Genomic DNA, 18217 nt, shown 5'->3' with positions numbered 1-18217 from the left:
AATGAATTCAAAATTATAAGTTCAAAATTAGTGAAGGTGAATATTTATTTGGGATGAAAAGGAAATCAACATACATTTTGAAAAGCAGACAAATACCACAGACATTATGAAATCCAGAATATGATGCAATTGCAATTTTATGTATCTATTGTAAATGGCTCTATATACTTCAAAACCTGTTTCTTTTCAACTTCCCAAGTGTGGGTTGGCCTTAATAAAATGCATTCAGTATTATGACTTAGTTTCTGGTCTCATCTAGTTAGGAGCCATTATTTACTGTAGGAGTATTCCTAGAAGCCATGCCTACACCCTGAAACGCCATGAAAGTGACTATACACTAATCTCAAGGTAAGTATGTCCTTGACTTCCCTCTGGCCAAATCCCCAAGGTGCCTGGAGCTATCCTAGCGCCACCTGACCTGAGGAGAAGTATGGCTAGGTGGAAGTTGGAACAGAGAGTGGAGTCTTAATTAATAATAAATTTTTAAAATAAATTTTAAAAATAAAATTTAATATTTTGGGCCATTTTCAAAAATACATATCTCCTCTTGCCGGGGGCCTCCCTAGCACCGTGGAAGGCCCCCCCCCCCCCCGCCCACAGGTCAAGGAATCTGTGGATTAATTGCCACTAGCTTCATGATCAATGTGCCTCAATTATTGATAGTTGACGCTGAAGAACTGCCCCTGGGGTTGTAGCCGAAGTAGAAAACAATGAGTTCCCATGTCCTTGTCCCGACTTTCTCTGCTTTCCTCTTCAAAAGAATAATAAGCCGATCATTTGCACACTTGCTGGGGCTTCAGCCCTTCTTTCGATCCCTGTGAAGGTGAAGTCCATTGTAATTGCTTACAAGGCCGCTGCAGAGGCGCTTGGCAGCGGTCTGTGTCGTGACGTTGATATCATGACCATCCTTCTTTACTATCAGCAGGAAAGCAACCGTTTCAATAGATAGTTCTGTACATGTGGGTGCCTCCAGCTCAGGCACCTTTCCTTTCCCTGGGCACCTGTGAAATTAGAAGTATTTGTCATATTATCAGCTTCCAAATACATTAAAAAAAAAAAAAAAAAACAACCAAAAAACCAAAAAACCCTGGGAGTGGATAGCCTGGGGCCTCCATTGTTTCTCTTTTTGTTTATTTGTCAGACAGAATGTCACTTCTCACCTGAACCCCTTGCAGACATCAAGGTCCTCCTGCAAAATGTAATCATGACCTTGAGTTTTCATACTCCATAAAAAGCTAGATTTTAGGTGATGGAAATTCAGAGTTAGAGCCCTCCTGACTATTTTTTTCCCTCACTTAAAAAGAGATAAGGAAGTTGATCCACCCCAGATTGGAGCTAAGCCTAAAACGAGCTTTGCATACTCACTGAAAAAAGTGTTCCCACAGTCTACAGTCTTTATTCGCCCTCTTAAAATGTGCTTGGCCATCTCTGCACAAGACTTTGGAGACAGGAGATTTTCAGAGTCTCGATGCATTGATCTGAGGATGAACAAAAAGAAAGCTTTTTCAGAACTTTTTTACTCTCTGCGACTTCGGTCTGGGAAAAGGCAGACCTTTCGTTCAGTCAAAAGGGAATAAGACTGTTTGCAATGACAAATTAAGGTTTCAGGGGCTAATTGACATAAGGAAGTGGAAAAGTTTGGCGGATTTTCCCCAAAGCCTGGATCAGACAAGGAAATAAACCGGAGGCAGGACAGATTGAAGTGAAGAAATACACTCTCAGGTCAAGAGCCTGTGCTGGTTGGGAGCAAAGAGACAGAACAAAAAGAAATGAGGAAATGTTTTCACAGATTGAAGACAGTGGTGTGTATATATATGCTGGGCTTCTGCAGGCTGAGGGTATGTTTTTTACTTCTTTCATTTCTTTTGCCTGCACAGAGCCCAGGAATGTACTAGAGGCTTACGTATCGATTGAATCAACATTTCTCTGTATGCAAAAATCTATATGATTAGGCTTTTGTTCTTAGGCAGTGCTTCTAATATTAGATTGGAGATTTGGTGGGCGATAGTAGTTAACATTTAATAAGTATTTACTATGTGTGAGGCACTGCACTAAGTGATATATCTTATTTAATGCTCTCATGACCTTGTAGTGGTGGTATATGATTATCCCTACCCAGCTAAACAACATCTGTCTCTCTTTCTCTGTCTATATAAAGTCTGTCATTTCTGTTCCCATCAATACTATTGTCGTCCAAGGTCATGGGTGTGTCCTCTCTGCCGAGGATCTCCACTGGCACATTGTATGCTGCGGTAAATCAAACCTCACCTCCATCTTACAGCTAAACCTGTGTACACGTTCATTTCTGCATATACACGACTGTAATATAACTTTTTGTTTATGTTCTGCCCTATTTTTGGCTTCATGGGTAGTGGTGGCGGTCTTTGTATTTCTAGATTCTAGCATCGATCGAGTACTTGGCTGAGGGTAAGGAGCAATGATTAACAGTGAAGTGCATGACTAAGTGAAGGCCCAGATGAATCTACTGTTTCCTCTTTTTTAAGTAAATGATCATGTAGAAGCAGTGAAAGGACTGGTTCTTAGCCTGGGTTCCCAAAGACTTCTAGACCTGTGAGTAGAAAATCTTTATTTCAGGGCATGCAGAACCTCCTTCCCATGGGTCTAGTTCTGTATTCTCTTGCAGTGATCTGGAAGGGGAAGGGAAAATTGAACCCAGAATGAGGTTGGCGTGTGTATTTTCATGTACTTGTGACTTAATTCCAAAGTCGGTTAGTGATAATATGGGAATTTTCCAGTATTTATGCTTTTTTTTCCTCTAATTGGGAGTAGATTATATTTTCACAGATGAACAAAATTTTAATTCATTAATAATATGTCATTTCCATAAATCACTGACACTTGTTAACATGAATTAAGATGGGTTTTATTCTCCACTTAAATTGTATGTTTTAATCTTTCCTGTTAAAAATAATTCACCACGAATTTGAAGAAAATTTTTAAAATGAATACAATAATGCAACCTATTGTTTATTAATTTAGTTTGGTCCTGTGATAGAGTGATCTAATATTTAGTGTATGGTCAGCAACCTGTAAGAAATTTTTAGAAGTTACCTCTTCTGTTATTCTAGAGGGATAACTTTTCTCTAAAAGTCAAGAAAGTTTGTTAAATGAGTCAAGTCTCATATTTTCTTAATCTGAAGTGATTTTCTTATTTCCATGCAAATACCTAATGTGTAATTCTGTTTTATTTCTCATTCCACATTGAGAAACATTATGTCATTATCTTAAGAAGAGGCATATCGGTATCTTTAGTTACTCCTTCATGTGTGGTTCTGTAGAGATTCCTGACAAAATTGTAAAACCCAGGTCTGCAGCTGACTTTCATCTGAGGACAGATAATGAAGTTCATCCATCAGTCACTGTAGTTCTAAAAATGTAAAGAAATCTCTTGCATTCACGCCTAACCTTCACATTGTTTGGATTTAAGGGGAAATGCAAGATTTAAAAATGGACAATTAACATAAGAACCTTTTCTTTCACCTCGGATGAGATCATCAGGGCGGTCTGGCTAATAGTCTGATGATAGAGCATTTTAAAAAAATGAAATTGTATTTTTGGAATATACAGTCTGCGGCCTTTTGAGCCTGTTTTAAATCTCATTTCAAAATACCCCGTAAAATAACTGAAGGAACAATTTATAAATATTCCATTAGACTAGTTAAACACGCCCCTCTGCAGTCTATTTAGAGGAGCACTATCTAGCGGCCCTGGTATTCATGAGTAGTGATCTGTGCAGGGTGACCTGGGACCCCAGGGTTCATAGAGAGGTTACTTTGGAGAGAGAAAAATCTGGGTCTGTTGCACTTTGCTCACCGCTACCCCTTGCTTCTTCCAGGCAAATTTCACTTATTTGTGTTTTATTTAGCAAGGATCTTTTCATGATTTCATTTGGAATACAGTGCTTCTTCTGGTTTCCTGTGACGGTCGTTCAAATGGGAAAACCTTTGCTTTCGTGAAAGCAAACACCATTGCCTCCTGAGTCATGGCTCTGCTCTGAGCAAACATTTATATTCTGTGCTCCAGTAACTACAATACTTTTAATTTTCTCTGCTCTGAACCTTGAAGTGTTCACCTGAAAGCATTTAAAAATAGCCTGTCACTCCTAAAGGAGGTGAAATCAGTGTCCGAGGTGGGGAGGTGGGCAGGGCTCAGGATCACTGGTTTACCTGGGGTTAGTGCTAGATGGAGACCGACAGAAAAGGCAAGGTAGACTAAACACCAGAGGGAGAAGAATGAGCAGCTGTGCCTTCTCTTTGTCCAGTGCCGGCACATGGCACACAGCCACTCTGCCTTTTATAACTGCTACATCAGTGACTTCACTGAGAACTAGGCAGGAGAGCCCAGCATCAAGGATTTCCTCTGCCTTCAGATCCTGGTCCCTGCGAACAGCTGGAGCCACCCACAGATTCCCTTGGCGGCTAAGTGGTTCAGGAAGGTAAGGGAAGCCCTCCCTGCCCTAGGCTGCAAATGAACAGAACTGCAGCCCTATTTGCAACGTGATGAACATTCACCCGAGTGTGTGTAGGGGGTGGGCAAGGTATTTTTTGTAGTAATAAAGTGCAATCTGTGAATCCTGCCATGTACCAAATTAAAAGAGCTGCTGCCGGTACAGTGGTCCGTGGAGAGAAGAAGCAGGTAATTATTCTGCAACAGAATGTTGTCACCACATAATGGTCCCCCTGCTGATAGATAAATGTAGACGCAGAGGCAGTGGACTTATTTTTTAAAGCAAGAGACATTTTTTCGTTGACACAATTGCAGCTCTTGTGATTACCTTTCCTGTTTCACCAAATGAAGGGTTGTAGATTTTAATCATCATGCTTGATGGAGGGCTGATGTCACAAAGTGTCAGGAGAGAGCCCGGTGACAATACCCTGCTGTGCGCAGATTGACTTGGTAAACACTCTCGGCGCAGACTTTAGCCACTGAAGAACTACTTAGGGATAAATGGGTAGATTCTTGATTATTAGTTACCTTCCTGCCTGTTAAGACTTAATATTGTCTTTACGTTGTCAATGAAAAGTTAGCTGGCCCGTAACATACGAGATGACAGTGTTAATTTGATTTCAGGAAACCACTTTGTTTCATCTGTCAGTTGAGGGTTCCTTGAGGGTTCCTTGTGGCTGGAGAGTTCTAAAACGGCAAGAGATCCGCGGGCTCGACTCTGTGTTTGTATCCAATAATAGTAATAGCCAGTTTTTATTGAGCACTTACAATATGTTAGATGCTAGTCTAAGAACTTCACATCAGTTTTTCATTACTCCTACAGAATTTACACATCTGTGCAGGACTTTCTTCAGGTCAACTCAGGGGAGTTTGGAGACGTGGTCAGAGCTGTAACGGGAAACAGATGATGCGGGGCTAGGTCCTGTTAAGGACTTTTGCTCTGACTCTGAGTTATTTGAGAAGTCATTTAAAGGTGTATGAACAATTAGTTCTAGCAGATCATACTGGCTATTGTGTAGACACGACGCAAGAATGGCAAAGGGAGGACAAGAATGTCCGTCAGGATACTGCAATATCCCAAGCCAGAGATGACTGTGGCTTGAACCAAGTTTGCGGCCAAATTGGGTGATGAAGGTTTGTTGGGTTCTAGAGTTTTTCTGAAAATAATACCAATAGGATTTCCTTTTTTTTTTTTTAAGATTTTATTTGTTTGAGAGAGAGAGAGCGAGAGCATGCACACACGAGCCAGGGATGGGGCAGAGGGAGAGAGGGAGAAGCAGACTCCCCGCTGAGCAGGGCTTGATTCCAGGACCCTTGGGATCATGACATGAGCCGAAGGCAGATGCTTAATCGACTGAGCCACCCAGGTGCCCCCCGAGTAGGATTTCCTGACAGAACATATATGAAATATGAAATAAAGAAAGAGATCACAAATGTATCAATATTTCAATCTAAGGCCCTAAGCAAATGGAAAATGGAGTTGTAATTAACTGAAGAAAAAAAAAAACCACATGCAGTAGATATTATCATTTTACCCAGGAAGAATTTAGAACTCAGGGGAATGGTAGCTTTCCACCATTGGGTAGTATTTCAACTCATTATTTTGAACAGACCCTGAAGAAACAAAATAGTGCATGGTTTTAAATATCAGAAGCTGTAGGCAGTAAGTGCAAAGCCTGAAAAATAAGCCTAACTGTTTTTATCATATTTCCTATATTTTATTGTTAACTTCAATTATTGGAACACTCAGTAGAAATGAAACTGATATATCAGGCTCTGTGATGCTTGTCAGCTTTACTATCACTATCCTAATAAAATAAACTTGAGTTAGAGTGTCCAATGGAATAACCACAAATTGAAACTCTGAGAACAGGTAGAAATGGATGGATATCAATTTCTGATAACTGTTGTCTAGAAAGGGACTGTGGAGGCCCAGGAAATGTGCTCTAGTGTGCCAATATGCCTGGCAGAAACAATTTCCTAGAGTTAAGATATTCAATGATAAAGCACACTGATGATTGGCAACACTTGAATAACAGGTTTAGGGTAAGAACACTATATAGAATGTCCACATTAAAAAAAAAATCAAAATAGCAAATATCTATCAAGTCATTATCTGCAAAAAAATAAAATTTAATCTAACCCTTCTTCTTAGAGTATCCACAAATTCTTCAGAAACTTTTTTGCTGTTTTAAAATATGCATCACTATGACCCATAAAATATCATGACCTTTCCCATACTCCTATTAAGCATTTTGAAAATGGCACTACAGTTTCATGGCACAAAAAAAGAATAACAGAGTTTTGTAGGCATTTTAATTTAAAAAAATGTTATTATAAATGAATAATGATTTTCTCCAAGATAAGCAGCTTATCATAAAAGTTCGTTCACACTGATTGGTGTCAGTACCTAAGTGATTGATGGTCCTTTTGAAGAATCAGTCACATCTCTCTCCTACCTTAAAAAAGTACTGTCTACTCCAGGAAACTTGGCACTTTCTACTGTCTTTAGCTGAGTTGATTTTGCTTTGCCTATGATAGTCTTTTGCAGGTGCAACAATTATCTTGTGTTTCATTGCTTTGTAAAGATATTTTAGGCACAAATGAAGGATTTGAATTTAAATTAAAATCTAACTGCACACATTCTTAATAAAGTTAAATAATTCAGTTGAGCAGAAGATCTTAATCAGTAGATATTTTCTATTGATGTCCATTTGCCTATTCCCAGGTAATGAAAGTACATCATTTTTCTTTTAAGAAGCCATTTTGAGATTCATCCTAATTTTAGAAACCTTAAAAAATGAAAAGAAAATATTGTAGAATCAAGGGATGGGCTACTTTAAGACTTTCTAATTATGATCTTAGTTGTTCAATAAAAAGTGCGTGGGGTATCTTGAAAATCATCGTGGAATAGGAGACAAGATCTGGGTTGAAGTCCTGCTTTGGCCACTTTAAGGCTGTGTGACTTTGCGGAGGTCACTGAACCTAGCTGAATCTCCTTTATCTTCTCTACAAAGAAGGATAAAAGTCTCGTTAGGATTAAATGAGGATGAAATGGTGGAGTTTTCTCATCTGTTTCACTAATCTCTGTGTGTTTTACTTTCTCCTGCTTTTCAAAGCCTAGTGTGAATTGTAGGACCTCTCTTCCATTTACATTTGCTTTTGGTCATTTTTTCTAGTCTTATGGTATTATGATCACAGAAAACAGCTTGGAGAGACCATGTTTGGGAATATCCCACTGATTTTTATGCGATATATTATATGATGTATGTAACCAGTTTTGGTAAACATTCTGTGGATAATCTAAAGAAAATTGACATATTTAATAAATTAGCCCTATTGATTATTTTGTCCAGATCCTATCTGATCCTATTTAATCTACCCAAGATGGAAGGAAGAGTGCTATAAATTCCCATACCAGTGATCAATTTCTCATTTTATTTCTAGCAGCTTTTATGTCATATGTATTGGTAATGCATGATATGGACAAAGAATTCATGACTTTACATATTCATTAATATTGAAATGTTAAAAGAACAAAATCATATGACCTTGTTTAGTTTAGTGGTTTTGGATTAAATTCTATTGGGTCTGAATTGTATTTTATCATCTGTTTTTTTCTATGTGCTTGATAAATTTTTGCCAGGGCTTTCCCTTTTGTTATTCTTCATTCTTTTGAGTAAGATTTGTCCCTTGTGAGCATCACACACTTGGATTTATTATTTTGGTTTTTGAATCCGATATGTAAATCTCTTCGATAAGAGGGTGGGGATTACCTACTGGAATTCATTATCCTGACTGATATATTTGATTTGATTCCTGTCAACTTGTTTTGTCTTCATGTCAGTTTTTATTTTCTGTGTTTTGTTTAAATTCCTGTATGAAGCACACTTTATAGGTTTCAATTTCCAATGTTTTGCAAGAAAATCTGTTTTATTTCTCCTAATGGTTACCTTATATTAGTTTAAAAACATTGTCAGTGTTAATTTTTGCAACGGTCTCAAATTAAATGGCATCATTTGTCCTTCATCTGTTTAAAATGAAAGATTTAGAATCTTTTTATTTTCCTCTTATCTTTACTCACTGGAAATTATTAATGTAACTTTGGATTTTAGAAGTAGGTAAATAAAATTAAGTTATGACTGTTTTATTGTGCTTCTGTTTTAAGCACTATTTTTGACATTTTCATTGAGTGGTATAACCCTATTCACAGTGGTCTTTAAGTCTAAATAGTGTAGTTAATGTCTGCATTAGACGTTATGACCAGTCCAATTTTCCACTTCTCCTTTTACTTATGTTTCTCTTTTACGAATTTGGAAGTAAATTCTTAAGGTGTGTTATCTAGACAGCTTATTTTCCAAAACCATGAATATCTGAGATTATTTTTTATATTAATTTACTTTTTAAACTCCAGTATAGCTAACATACAGTGTTATATTAGTTTCAGGTGTCCAACATAGAGAGTCAACAATTCTGTACATGACTCGGTGCTCATCCTGATCAGGGTGCTCCTAATCCCTATCATCTGTTTCACCCTCCCCCTGCCGTCTAGTAGCTAGCAGTCTTTCTCTGTATTTGAGTCTGTTTTTTTTTTTTTTTTTTTGGTCTCTTTTTACTTTATTTGTTTTGTTTCTTAAATACCACAAATGAATGAAATCATATGCTATTTATCTCTCTCTGACTGACTTATTTCATTTAGTATTATACTCTCTAGATCCATCCATGTTGTTGCAAGAGGCAAGATTTCATTCTTTTTTATGGCTGAGTAATATTCCATTGTGTATATATGCCACCTCTCTTTATCCATTCATCTGTCAATGGACACTTGGGCTGCTTCCATATTTTGACTATGGTAAATAATGCTGCAACAAACATAGGGGTGCATATATCTTTTCAAATTAGTGTTTTCATATTCTTTGGGTAAGTACTCAGTAATGGAATTACTGGATCATATGGTAATTCTATTTTTAATTTTTTGAGAAACCTTGATATTGTTTTCCACAGTGGCTGCACCAGTTTGCATTCCTACCAACAGGGCATAAGGATTCCCTTTTCTTCACATCCTCACCAACACTCGTTCCTTCTTGTGTTTTTGATTTTAGCCATTCTGACAGGTGTGAGGTGATATCTCATTGTGGTTTTGATTTGCATTTGCCTGATGATGAGTGACACTGAGCATCTTTTCATGTGTCTGTTGGTCATCTGTACGTCTTCTTTGGAGAACTGTTTGTTCATGTCTTCTGCCCATTTTAAATTGGATTAATTGGTTTTTTTTTTTTTTGGTGTTGAGTTGTGTAAATTCTTTATATATTTTGGATACTAACCCCTTACTGAATATATCACTTGCAAATACCTTCTCCCATCCAGTAGGTTTTCTTTTGGTTTTGTTGAGCTTTACCTTTGCTGTGCAGAAGCTGTTTATTTTGATGTTGTCCCAATAGTTTGTTTTTGCTTTTGTTTCCCTTACCTCAGGAGATATATCTAGAAAAATGTTGCTAGACCTCAGATGATATTGATGTCAGAGAAATTAATGCCTGTGATCTCTTCTGGGATTTTTATGGTTTCTGGTCTCACATTTAGGTCCTTAATCTATTTTGAGTTTATTTTTGTATATAGTGTAAGAGGGTATACCGTTTCATTCTTTTGCGTTGTAGCTGTCCATTTTCCCAACATGGTTTGTTGAAGAAACTGTCTTTCTTTCATTGCATATTCTTGCCTCCTTTGTTGAAGATTAATTGACCATATAATCATGGGTTTATTTCTGGGATCTCTGTTCTGTTGCATTGATCTATGTGCCCGTTTTTGCACCAGTATCATACTGTTTTGATTACTACAGTTTTGTAGTATATCTTGAAATCTGGGATTGTGATACCTCCAGTTTTGTTCTTCTTTTTCAAGATTGCTTTGGCTACTCGGGGTCTTTTATGGCTCCATACAAATTTTAAGATTGTTTGTTCTAGTTCAGTGAAAAATGCTGTTGGTATTTTGGCAGGGATTGCCTTAAATCTGTAGATTGCTTTGGGTAGTATAGACATTTTAACAGTATGTGTTCTTCTAATCCGTGAGCATGGAATGTCTTTCCATTTGTTTGTGTCATCTTCAATTTCTTTCATCAGTGTTTTATAGTTTTCAGAGCACAGATCTTTCACCTCTTTGGTTAAGTTTTTTCTAGGTATTTTATTATTTTTTGTGCAATTGTAAATGGGATCATTTTCTTATTTCTCTTTATGCTGCTTCATTATTAGTTTATAGAAATGCAACAGATTTCTGTATGATACAAAATCATAGGATACAAAATGATGAATTCATTTATCAGTTCTAGTAGTTTTTTGGTGGAGATTTTAGGTTTTCTATAGATAGTATCATATTATCTGAAAATAGTGAAAGTTTTACTTTTTCCTTACCAGTTTGGATGCCTTTTCTGTCTTTTTTTTTCTTTTTCTTTTCTTTCTTTCTTTTTTTTTTTTTTGTCTGATTGTTGTGTCTAGGACTTCCAGTACTGTGTTGAATAAAAGTGATGAGAAAGTACATCTTTGTCTTGTTCCTGATCTTGGGGGAAAAGCTTTTAATTTTTCACCATTGAGTATGATCTTAGTTATGGGTTTTTCATATATGGCCTTTATTTTATTGAGGTGTGTTTCCTCTAAATCTGCTTTGTTGAGGGTTTTTATCATGAATGAATGTTGTACTTTGTCAAATGCTTTTTCTGCATCTATTTGAGATGATCATATGGTTTTTACCCTTCCTCTTGATGTGGTGTATCAAGAGATACATGTATCATATCTCTTGATTGATGTATCAATGTTGATTGATTTGTGAATATTGAACAACCCTTACATCCCAAGAATAAATCCCACTTGATTGTGGTGAATGATTTTGTTAATGTCTTGTTAGATTTGGTTTGCTAATATTTGTTGAGGATTCTTGCATCTGTGTTCATCAGAGATATTGGCCTTAGTTCTCTCTCTCTCTCTCTCTCTGTTTTTTTAATTGTGTCTTTATCTGCTTTTGGTATCAGGGTGATGTTGGCCTGATGGAATGAATTCAGAAGCTTTGTTTCCTCTTCTATTTTTGGAATAGTTTGATAAGAATAGTTTTTTTTTTTAAAGATTTTGTTTATTTATTTATTTGACAGAGAGAGATACTGAGAGAGGGAACACAAGTAGGGGGAGTGGGAGAGAGAGAAGCAGGCTTTGTGCAGAGGAGGGACCCCCGATGCGGGGCTCGATTCCAGGACCCTGGGATCCTGACCTGAGCCGAAGGCAGACGCTTAGCGACTGAGCCACCCAGGTGCCCCAATAAATAAAATCTTAAAAAAAAATCTGATCCTTTCTAAGTGGACTTCATTTCTTTTCCATCTATATATTTAAATTCTACCATTATGTGAATCTCTTTTAAGTGATCATTCCATTGATCATGGTAAATGGGTCTTAGCTTGATCCTGAAATCTGGTTTTAAATGCAAAATGTATTCTTCAGTATCACTTCTGGCACTGTCATGCTTGGCTATTCCTAGGGTAGACCCATGCTTCCTAGGTGAGTATTTCTACATTTAGCATGATCTTCCAATAATTTTGTCTTTAGTCATTTCCTTTGCATTTTTGGCAAATCCCCCTTATAAGTGTTGCTCTTCATTGTTTTCAGTGAAGAATTGAATGTTACAAAGATGTGTGGACCTTCTTTGCTTTGCTGCCTTTCTCACCCTGCTTCCCTCTTAATCATAGTTCCCTTTCCTGTATGGCTTTTCTTTTTTTTAATTGAAGCTATATCTTTTTATTGCAGTCAGTAAAGACAAAAACATCTTTTAGTGCTAAAACGGTTTTTAGAAGCATGTGTTTTCTTGATTTGACTTTCACTTTGCTTATTCTGTGGGTACTCTTTCCTCCTTATGTTGATTACTCTTCTTGGAAATACACAGTGCCATCGGTTTGTTAAAGACACTGATACATTCATTCCATAGTAAAAAAACTTTAACTCTGCCCAGCCCAACATCTCCTAAAATTAATTGATCCGAGAACTTTTCTCTCATGAAACACCTCACAGAGCTAGTGTTTCATGAAATTATAGTTGACCACAAATAGCTAAATATACGTCCTTTTATAATTTGTAGATATTATGAGAAATCCTTTGACTGCTGTAATTACCCCCTAGTACTCATTTCACTTCAAGGCCAATTCATTATGATTTTATATTTAGTTATGATTTCTTTACAAATGAAAGCAAATGGCGATACAGAGCTTCCCAATTTTTTTCTTGTTGTGTAAAAATAAAATGTAGATGTTAAGGATATATCTTATAACTCATTTAATGAGGTTTTTAGAGACATATTTCAGACACCCACATAGACAAACTGCTGAAGAAAATTACAAACATTTATCACGCATGTTGTACTATTGTAAGTCACATTGAAATATTGCAAAGAAATGGTAAAAGGTGTCAAAATTAACTAATTTCAGGATGTGAACTCATGGTTTTGCCTATATTTGTCAGTTGCAAGACTGTATGTGGAAAGGGAGCATTGCAAATTGTCAATGACTTAATTTTTGTATGTCCAAAAAATTACACTCCATAATTTTATAGCTACATAGACTATGAAAGAGGTTTACACAAAAGTATATAAAAAATAAAAGTGAAGAGAGTTTCCACAACTACAGCTAATCACCAGGGCAGGCTAATGGGGACAGGAAACCTTTGCAACAAATGGTGCAAGAACAATGGACTAAATGTATAAAAAAAGAATGAACGGACCCCTACTATGCACCATACATAACCAAATGTGGAAGCCAAAACAACAGAGTTTCTCCATGAAAACAGGAGACAATTTTCTTGAGACCCTGGGTGAGATGGAGATTTTTATAGGCGACACAGGAAGCACAAACCATAAAATACTGATAAATTGAACTGCCTCATAATAAAAGCAATGAATGCTAGTTATCAAAAGACACTTAATAAAATGAAAAAAGTCACACATAGGATAAAATATTCTCAATACATATATCTGACAGTAACTTACTTGTACCTAAAATATATAAACAACTTTTATTACTTAATAATAAAAATCAAACAACCCATTACATAGGAAAAAGACTTGATTAGACCTCAAAAGAAGACATATGGTTGGCATAATTACATGGCAAGGTACGCAGTGACATTACCAGGGAAATGTAAATGAAAACCCCAGTGAGTTACTTCTGCACAACCAACAGAATGGAAAAAATTAAAGGTACTAAAGGACCAGGTGTTGAGGGTAGGAAGCCTGGGATTCTCCTACATTGCTGCTGGGAGTATAAAATGGAACACCTACTTTGGAAAAAGTATGCTCTATTCTATGACCAGCAATGCCACTCAAACTTTATCCCAAGAGAAATGTCTGCAAAGAATACTAATAGGTAAATAAATGATGGTAATTCATAAGATGAAAGCAGTAAAAGGGAATACTTAATATACCCAAAAATATGAATTCTGTGGAAGATGAACCCAATTATATGAATCCATTTCTATGGCTTTTATTTATCTCTACTCATCAAAAATAATTTTGGGAGGAAGATACAATATTTTTTCTTTACCTGAGCTTTCCATAATAGACACTATCAGGTTTTCAAGTTTGGGAGTAGGAATGCTCCTCTCCTAAATCATCGATTCAGAAGAGAGGAACTCTGGAATCACAAAATTCAGGCTTTAGTTTAATTTCACCTGGTAATAGTGTTATTATCTGGTGATTGCTGTTAATGACAAAGCAGTGGTTCTCAAATTGTAATGTATATCAGCATCACCTGGAGTTTCAGGATTCAGCAGGTCTGGGGAGGGACCTGAAAATTTTCATTTCTAACAAATTCCCAGACGATGTTGATATATATGGGCTTTCTGGATAATAACGGGTTGAGGATCTTAGAATAGTTAACTTTCAAGTTTGTATTTCGAAGAGTACACGAATATCAGAGTATGGCGGGAGTCCCTGATCTGACAACCATGTGAGTTCTTGTAAGCTACTTACGGCACGCTCGTAATGAAGGTATCTGCTTTTGGTCAGAATTTACTGTTTTCCTATCCTCTTGATCTGGGGAGGGAGAAGCAATTGTGAAATGTTATTAAGCCATGTCATTGGTTTATTGAAGGGGGTGGGATGGTGTGGTAGCTTTCATTACTGGGCCCAGTTCTTCCTTCCATGGATGTTGCCATATGACTTAAAATAAACATGGCTGTATGAAGGGGAGATACGTGGAAACGATATTTTCCCACCTGACAAGCCTAGTCATGTGAGTTGTCTTGGCCAACAAAAAGTGAGTGGAATGTACGGTTCTGCATAGAAGGTTTGAGAGTCCTCCTGTGATTTTTCAAGTTTTCCCCCTTCTGCTATAAGAATGGCATATCACAGATAGCAGCTACTCCTTTGGCCAGAATGAGAAAAATACATGCAGAAGAGTTGCAGCCGGCATGGAACTTGAGCAAGAAATAAACAATCTCTTATTGTATGTCAGTGAGATTTGGGGGCTATTATTGTAGCAAAATCTAGAGAAAATTGTTGAGTACTCCATACCTCCTACTTGATGTCAGGTATTGGTCTGGGCTGATTATGTGTGTTATTTTAGTTTTAGTTGACCACAGTCAACCTATTAGTTAGATGTTCTTCCTCAAATTATAGGGAAGAAAATAAAGCTTACAGAGACTACACTAATTCTGGTAAGAGATTTCTTTCAATTATACCATGGTGTGGTAATGCATAAAATGGTGAACTATAAGTCGATAAGATTATGTACAAAACAGTAAAGTTTAAAGAATATTAAGCAATATTCTTAGATTAACCTTTGTAATCCCAACATCTTAATCAATGGATGGAGTTAATGCAACTACAGAAAATAGCAGAACCTCATCCATTAGAATTGGTTTTTCCATTCAAAGTTGGTGAAATGTTGATTTGTAACCCCTCAAAACGAAACCTGTAGTTAAAAATATTCCCTCTCCAAAACTTTTTAAATTGGGGGTTGTTTTTGGAAGTAGACGGGCTAAGATTTTGAAGTTTGAAAGTGCAAGTAGACCCCAATAAGGTGAATGAATGGGGAGACATTACCCTATTTAAGAAGCATTTATTTGAGGGCACCTGGGTGGCTCAGGAGGTTAAGCATCTGCCTTCAGCTCAGATCATGACCTCAGGGTCCTGGGATGGAGCCCCGCATTGGGCTCCCTACCCAGCAGGGAGTCTGCTTCTCCCTCTCCCTCAGCCCCTCCCCCTTCTCATTTGCACGCACGCACGTGTGCTCTCTCTCAAATAAATAAATAAGCAAAATCTTTTTTTTAAAAAAGCATTTATTTGAGTAAATAAACATGATAGATCATTGAAAGATTGATTGTTAGTGAGGCAACAAATGAGGAATTCAAAAGAAAGAGATAGGTGTGCCTGGGTGGCCCTGTCAGGTAAGCATCCAACTCTTGATTTTGGCTCGCGTCACAATCTCAGGGTCCTAAGATAAAGTGCCACTCTGGGCTCCATGCTCAGCACGGGTTGACTTGGGTTTCTCTTTCTCTCTCCCTCTGCCCCCCGCCCTGTACCCCTGTACTTGCTCACTCTCTCTCTCAAATAAATAAATAAATGTTTAAAAAAAAAAAAAAACCCAAAGGAGAGACTATAAAGACTCTGGGATCTGAGGTTTGTGCTTACAGGTCTGTGTGAGCGAAGAGTCTAAGCTTAGGGATATACAAGGCAAGGTACTTTCCCACTAAGACAGGAAAGACTGCAATGAAGATATTTTATGGTAAAAGAATCGACTGGGCTAGTCATTTGGGACTAGCTTTCTCAAACGTTTCATTTACTCATTCTTTAAATAGAGTTTATGGTGCACCTGCTCTCTGCCAAGTGCGCTAGGTGTGGATTGCATGCAGTGAACAGGAAATAAACCCGCTCTCACAGATCCCTTACATTCCAGGGAGGGAAACAAAGACACAGAAGGATTAATCTTCTGGAAATCGTAAATGCTGTGGAGAGACTGATAAAGGAAGAGAAGACTGAGTGGGAGTATTTGCAGGAGGGAGAGGGGCAGATGCGGTGAGGAGAAAAGGACTCTGATGAGAACCTGATGTTTGAAGTTCAGCTAGAGAACGGTCTAGGGCAAGAGTGATCCTGGGCGGTACCCGTAGGGGTGTGCCTTAAGGCAGCAACTGGGTCCTCGGGTTCTGCAGAATCACCAAGGCCCAAGTTTCCTACGTTTAAAAGCATATATAGACATAAGCATCTATATATAGATAATAGATGTGCATTCTTTTGAATATAAGGTTGCCTGTGTGTATCTGTTGTCGGGCGCCTTTAAAATAATTAGTTGTATAGGCAAGTACGGTCGATTTCTATTTTCATTTCTTTTTTTGTTGTTTTTTAGCTTCATGGGCATGTCTTAACTGTAACAGCTATATTGGGAACATGTTAAATTGTATATTATATAGTCAAAAAGAAAATGTGAATGTGCAATTATCTGGGAAGTTTCATATCACTCATATTAACTTTGGAAAAATAATTTTAGTTGCCTACATTATCGTGCTGCCTCTGCAAATAAGAGTTTCTCAAGCTTTTATGGCACAAAATAGTCTATGGAGCAAAAGACTTAGTCACTGGGCTATTTCTATCCCTGATCCCCTCAAACAAAAACAAAAAAACCACCCTCAAACAAAAGAAAATAAAACACATGTGAAATATCTGTATAAATAAGCCAAATAAAAGAACCAAAATAACATCTATTGCAATAGAATGAATATGAATATCATCTGTTTGAAATAAACTGCAATTTCATCCTAAGCAAATTATGTTAGTCACAACAATATTTTCCCGTGTCTCAGAGTTATATGCAGTAAAAAAAAAAAAAAATCAGTCTCAGAGCTTATTAAAGGAAATGTAGTTGTGTTATATGCTTAAAGGGTTAGAAATACATAAGATCTGGCCCCATTTCAATTAGTGCTATTGTACATATACTTTGCTGGTGCCCATGGTGGGGACAGAAGACACATTCCTTAATCTGAATGCACTCAGGTAGGGAAAATTAAATGTGCAACCCATTGTGTATTTGGATTAGCTCCAATAACTAATGTAAACCTGAACTCTGTAGAAGATAGTGATTATATGGGAATAAAGATGAGCATATTAAGCCTTTCCAAATACTTTAAATAGTTCCTGGATTAATTTTCCATTTTGATACGAGGATATGAAATGAAGAAAGTCCAGACTATAAAATGCTTCATTATTTATATTTACCAGAGCTTAATTTTGGCATAATTCAGTCAGTATCTAAAAAAAGAAAATGAGAGGAAACAATTGTTGATCTAACCATCAACACCAAAACCAGAAAGCTATCCAGTGACATATTTTTCAATGAACTGTTAGAAAATATAGAGCATATAGAACTGTAAGAATTAATTTACTCAATGATGAGTTTGAACGTGTTTTCACTGGATAAGCGAGAGCACATTTTTGATGCTTTTCCTTCCATTTTTATTCTTTTATGTAATACATTTAAAACTTTCAGAATGTGTTTCCTTTTTCAGTTAGTTCCTAATGTTAGCCAAGAGATTCTCAATGGCAATTCAAAATAGAAGAACATTTAAATCTAGAAATATTCTTTTGGGCGTCAGAACCTTTGCCTTTCAGGGAGAAAGGCTATTTTCTAATTAGCCAGTGACAAGTCTACCTGCTCTTCCATCATCAGACATATATCTGTTTAGTGGGAAAGTTATCTTAGGTTTATGATCATTTAATCGTATGATTCATTTTC

The 18217-nt window shown here is 37.0% G+C and overlaps 1 protein-coding gene across 2 annotated transcripts in view; it reads left to right on the top strand.

The window, feature by feature from the left end:
* The window catches only part of ITGBL1 (integrin subunit beta like 1), a 207071-nt gene that overhangs the window by 129533 nt on the left and 59321 nt on the right, over positions 1–18217 (top strand). The window lies entirely within an intron of this gene.

Source organism: Zalophus californianus, chromosome 3 (genome assembly GCF_009762305.2).
Source record: "Zalophus californianus isolate mZalCal1 chromosome 3, mZalCal1.pri.v2, whole genome shotgun sequence".
In the NCBI taxonomy this organism is placed as follows: Eukaryota; Metazoa; Chordata; class Mammalia; order Carnivora; family Otariidae; genus Zalophus; species Zalophus californianus.
The sequence above is the reverse complement of the archived record's forward strand: the minus strand, read 5'-3'. Positions and strand labels throughout refer to the sequence as shown.